At 38.1% G+C, this 6156-nt stretch overlaps 1 long non-coding RNA gene across 1 annotated transcript; it reads right to left on the bottom strand.

The window, feature by feature from the left end:
• Positions 1-2670: 2670 nt before the first annotated feature.
• LOC134318823 (uncharacterized) lies at positions 2671-4278 on the bottom strand. The gene is made up of 3 exons (XR_010013432.1): positions 4222-4278; positions 3893-4064; positions 2671-2877 (listed from the first exon to the last, which is right to left on the bottom strand). It is a non-coding gene; the product is annotated as an uncharacterized LOC134318823 (long non-coding RNA).
• Positions 4279-6156: the final 1878 nt, after the last annotated feature.

Genomic DNA, 6156 nt, shown 5'->3' with positions numbered 1-6156 from the left:
GACAGTCCATCACAATATAATTATAATTCCACACAGGCAGCGTTTTCATTTGCCAGTGTAAAACCTTACAGTGTTAACCTTAAATAAGCTTTAATATAAAAGGGAGAAATCTATTTAATATGTAAAAAGAGTAATAATAATAATAAATTGAATAAAATGCATTGCCAGTATTACACCATAAAATTCAATCTAATGAATATGGAAACCTGTTTTAAACTCTGCCTTTAGTCACTATTAAAGTAGTTTAGTATAATTGTAGCAAATAATCATTATTATACCTAAATAACAAACGTATGCAAAGAAATATAAAAATCAGTGTTTTGTTTAATAATAGCTTAAGCTTGGTGAATGGGAATACAACACATAAACTATTATTGATTAATAATGTTAACAGCGGAGTGAAGAAACTGAAGAAACCTTACAATTATGTAAATTTTATGTATTTTTATTATAATATAAACATCATATAAACAACATAAAGTAAAAAGTTTAACATGTATTTTAGAATAATTTTATATGGACTAGAGCTAGGCAATATGACGGTACATTCTGTATACCGGCTGTGACTCCTCATACGGTATGAATTTTTCATATATTGCCATACCGTAGCATAGTTAATACAACAGCTGTAAGCCTCAATAGGACGCAAATCATATAATATTGTTCGCCTTGTGCAAGCGTTGTGCAAATTAGGTACAGCTCACTTGTTAACCAGGTAGCGTTAGCATAACATATAAGAGATTTTCTTGATGTGGTGGAAAAAAATAAACAAAAACAGTGAAGAACTGAGCTGTGTCTGCAGTTCAGTAGTTTTTTTTTCCGACACAGATTAAAACACTACATATGTATGGTTTGATGTGGCACGGTTGTTGCAAAAAAGCAAATGTTAAGCAACGTTACTACTGGTGTGAAAATACTTCCATCAGTTTAATTGATATACCAACGTTATACCAACAAAACCAAAGCAAGCTGGAAGCGTAAAAATATAAAGTTGTCCACTTTTCTACAACAGACGTGTGATCAAGTTGTGCAATCAGTGGAGTCATACCTCAGTATAACTGTGCAATTCATCAGTGGTGACTGAAGAGACTGCAAACATTGTTTTATTTGTTAAAGGGAGAGCTAACGGTAATTGTATAATAATTACCTAATAATATAATATAATAACATAAATATTATGTTAATTAAAAGCATTGTATATATTCCACCTGTTTCACGCATACTGATTTGATCATATATTGTGTCATTTTGTGGGGCTAATATAAGGTTATAGTGCTCGAAACCTTTATTATATACATGGTGAAATTAAAACTTGTATGTTCTATGTACTTATAACACTAAAATATGCCACAGACATATAAAAAGTCCCAGTCATACAAATAAAAAACATACCGTGATATTGTATAATTTTTAGCTGTACTAGCTATTTTGGTTGGATTTAAAAATCTCTACAACACTGATGCACTCATTCACACATTTGTTATTACCAGCTTAGTATTGGATTGCTGAAAATAGTTCAACACCTAAATAATATTTGGTCAATGAGGGTCCCTTTTTGTTAAAGGAGTGGGTATGAGGGGGTGACGAAGTACAAAAGCAACTTATTACTATGGGAGGCAGTTGTAGTCCCCAGATATGACTATAATAGGGGACAGTTGTAGCTCAGTGGTTAAGGTAGTTATAAGCTAGTAATCAGAAGGTTGAGGGCCAAGTTGGGGCCAAGTGTAGGGCCAATGAACAAGGCCCTTAACCCTCATTTGCTTAAATTGTATCCCCTCATAATTGTAAGTCGCTTTGGATATAAGCGTCTGCTAAATGCCCAATTATATTAGTTACATCCTCATAAAAGTACCATTGGTGTAATGATGTTTTATTTATTAATCTGATAATATATAGTGCGTAGAAAATACACACTATATAGAGGCTCTGAGCAGCGTGAGCAATTGCTTTTTACAGCGCTGTGTATGTATTCAGTGAAACATGGAGGGGTAAACTAATCGTCTGCGTTCATCCCGCCTCTATATGTTTTCTCTGTCGTTCTCTCTGACTAACACACAATCAGACAATATCTTTCTCTATCCAGGTCTGTCGGACAGTATCCACCGCGCCATGATTAGAAAACTATTTATCTAAATCCTTCAGTGTTCACGCACTGTTTACATTCACCCAGCGAGGCACTCCGAGTTCAGTCTCCATGGAAACTAGTGTCGGCCAATCCGGGCGTTTCCATGCCAGTCATGTGATCGGCGTTCTGCGAGACGGATTGAATTTGGTCATCGAGCTGCCTGCTGACTGAGGTGCAATGAAAGAAAAATCAGAAGCATCGACACGGAAAAGCTCCTTAAAATACACAAAGAACAACAAAGAGAATGTTGTCAATCTCAGGGCTTTAGCTTTTATCTAATGAAAGGGTTAAAAAAATCATTTCCTTTTGTGTACAAAGCCACTTTTCACACCTCAGAGCCACTGAATAACCTGAGAGCATCAATATTTACTTTGTGGACGGATGATGACTTGTCCTAAACTCTTTTATTCACTAACTTGAGGGACCGAGTTCCCTGGTAACCAGTAAGAAAAGTAAACCAAAAGGAACCTGGAGGCTACAGCCTAACACAAATCCCACATTCCATATGGGGTAACGTAGGAAAAAAAGAGAAAGAAACACAGCCTTTTCATATCCTTTAAACCTGGCAAGAACTCATGAACTCATGATATGATCAGAAACACTGAAACTAGCTGTCCACATCGCTCATCACGTTTAGCTTTCAGTCTAATCTCTCCCCCAGTAATTGGAACAGAAGAATGTAGGCAGGGACAAGTCCTTTCTCTCGCCGACTCCCACTCACAATCTTCACTTCTCCACACCTGATTACCCTGCTGAAGAACAAAAAGTACAGCTTAAACCAGCATGGCTGCTCACCAGCATGGAAAAATGCATACTGGTTCTGAGCATGTTCAACAACAATTTTACCACCAAGGTTTTGTCTGCATGGCCACGCTGGTCAATCAACTAAAGTGGCAGCAGACCAACAATAATAAAAACAGTCTATACATACTTTCCTAGGTGCTAGTACTATTAACTGATCATTTAATAAACATTTCTAAGGTCTTTTAGAGATTATGTATCTTGCAAAGTTCAAATTAAAAATTTTTAATGTTTTTTTTTTTTCCAAAAATTATCTCTACACATGTATTGTTTAATTACTCCACAGTACTAACAAGATTTTTTTTTATGTATACTGTATGTATGTATGTATGTATTAATGGATAGATGGATGGATGGATGGATGGTAGATGGTAGATGGGGACAGTAACACTAGGGCTGGTAGCATTGGGCAGCCAAAACATCTTGAGCCTCTTGTACTGACTGAAGGAAAAGCATTCATATTACCAGACTAAACCATACCTCAAAAACAACCTTAACATTTACAGTCTCTTCAACAATTTTACCTTTGGACATATTAGCTTAATCTCACACTTTAAAATAAGAAAATTCCAAAAGTAAACATATTTTTTGAGAATGAGTGATTTTTTAATTGCCTATAAAACATCTTTCTTGGGAAGGAAAACAAACAATAAAGCTGTGCTAGTGTGAAAATGAAGCTGATTCCCTCTATAGCCAATAGATGGAGACAAGAGCAGAATTAGAAGGCTCAATACATTCACTGCATGCTGTGATCAAAATCAGAACAAAACAGAAAGCAAGGGTTGTCTAGGACATCCATCTCCAAAGCATGAGACACTGTAGTACATGTAAGTGTTTTAAATAACTGTACTGATGTAGATAATGATACATTTGTTTGGGCCAGTGGTTCTCTATATGTTATCTTACAGAAACATGCACCACCCAACACTCATACACCATAGGTCTATATGTACAGTTAGCACTTACTATTTCAGTGAAACGGGTTAGTCTGTTTAGCACTGTTGTCTTGGTCCTCCTCTGTTCTATAGACTTTGCTAAGCCAAACAGGGTCAATTGGCTGTGGCTGAAGGAGGAGTAGATCACAATGTTTTTAGCCCATGGTGCAGTTGTAACTTCTGCTTTTTGGTTCGAGGCACCACTGGTGGAGAAGTATTCACAGTGTTAATAGCGAGGCTCTCTGTGCAAGGTATGTTTATCTGTGAGTGACTGTTGAGCACCTAAAGTTTTGTATCAAGCATGAATGGGCACAATTGCACTTGCAAAACTGCAACAATTACGATGCCCATTTCACTCACCTCAACAATCTGATAAAAATCTGTGTTTACTTGCATGTTGCCATCCAATCCAGAATGATGTGTATGTGTAGGGAAGCACTTAGTGTACATGTTACCATGACGACAAGCCAATACAATATTAAAGGATCACAGTTGCTTTTAGCGTTCTGGCTCTTAGCTTTGTATGCAATGATTGTTGAAACTTCTGTCCTTTTTAATGTACTATAGTTTGTGCAAACTCAGTGTCCTTTGTTTGCTCAAATACGTTTCTGAACAACTCGTTATTGCAGCTTCAAGGCCATCCATCATGCTCCCTGTTTTATGTCTTTTAATAATTAAACATTCTGATCCTGAATTATTCTTTATATATATATATATATATATATATATATATATATATATATATATATATATATATATACAGGCACATTGGCAAACCCGTCCGCAGCGGCTGCAGGGAAAGGTCTAGCTAGGGTCCGAGGTCTCACCCACATGGTTCTTCCTCCTCTGATGTTTTTCCTTCAGCGCGTCCCTGCAGGCACTCTAAAAGGCTGAGGTGGCTTTGTTTATGGTGAGGTGACTTCAGAAGCATAGTCTCGATGCTGGCAAGCTTCGAGCGCTCTAGGACTTCCACGTTTGTGATGAAGTCACTCCAGTGGATCTCCAAGATTGTACGGAGGCAGCATTGGTGGAAGCGCTCTAGGAGCTTCAGGTGCTGACGGTACAGGACCCAAGACTCTGAGCCCTACAGGAGTGTGGTAAGGACAACGGCTCTATACACGCTGACCTTAGTATCCTTCTTGAGATGTTTATTGCTCCACACTCACTTGTACATCCTGCCAAAAGCACTATTGGCCTTGGCCAGCCTGTTGTTCACCTCCTTGTTGATTTTAGCATCTGATGTGATGGTACATCCCAAGTAGGTCAATGGGACTAGTCTATTATGATTCTATTCTGATTTAACTATTAGTCTAATTACTAACAGATTATCATCATATTAATGATTATTGATAGATCCTGGTATTCTGTGATTAAATTAAAGATTTATGTTCCTATTCTTATCTTTTCTTACTAAATAAATAAGGTTTTTTTCTTCATATAATAACTTGATCAAAATGATGCTAATACAATTGCAGGGGTTATTTATCAGCACACATTGAAAATATTACTATATGTCAAAACCTTATCAGTTTCTTGTGCCAAATTTTTCTTCACTGGACATTTTACAGTTGAATGGCTTTGGTTTACTTCCCAAACAAAAATCAGAGACCGACCTGTTAATGGTTGATCCATGGGTTTCCACATTTTAACCCAGATAACTGCGATGAATGGATGATTTATACAAGATAAAACAACAAATCTGCACAAAAACCTCCTGTTAAAGACAAAACCTACTCACCCTCCTACCTAGACCCTCCATCAACACACGTACACACCCCACCTACACCAACACACAAGTACACAAATAGATTTAAGCAATGTAAGATAAAGTCCACTCCCTTCACCAAAACAAACCTGCTGAAGCTCTGCTTTAAGCTTTACCTGGCCTCACCGTGAGGCCTTTTCACCTGCTGACAATGACCGTACAGCAGTCCAACAGAGGCCGAAGCGTAGAAGAAGTCCGGCTTTGTTCTTTCCCTTTTTCTTTTTCTCCTCTTATGTCTTTCTTTTAGCCCATCTAGACTAAAGCGATAGGGATTCAGGCCTATAGACATCCTCAGCAGGTAGATCCGAGACTTGCCCGCGCTCTCTCTTTGACTCCCCGTTGATCTGCATTCATCAGGCACATCAAAGGGCAGCCCGGGATGCTGCTGGGCCCTCAGTCTACCAGGCCCCTCCTGACTGATTCTGCTCCTCCTCAGGAGGTGCGCTCCTCCTAGCCTGCTTAATCAATGCTGAGATTAGGGCTCTCAGGTTCCCGCTGCTCTAGTGTAGGAATAAAGGCTCAGGCAGAAA

The sequence above is a fragment of the Trichomycterus rosablanca genome, chromosome 8, assembly GCF_030014385.1.
Source record: "Trichomycterus rosablanca isolate fTriRos1 chromosome 8, fTriRos1.hap1, whole genome shotgun sequence".
Lineage (NCBI taxonomy): Eukaryota > Metazoa > Chordata > Actinopteri > Siluriformes > Trichomycteridae > Trichomycterus > Trichomycterus rosablanca.
The sequence above is the reverse complement of the archived record's forward strand: the minus strand, read 5'-3'. Positions and strand labels throughout refer to the sequence as shown.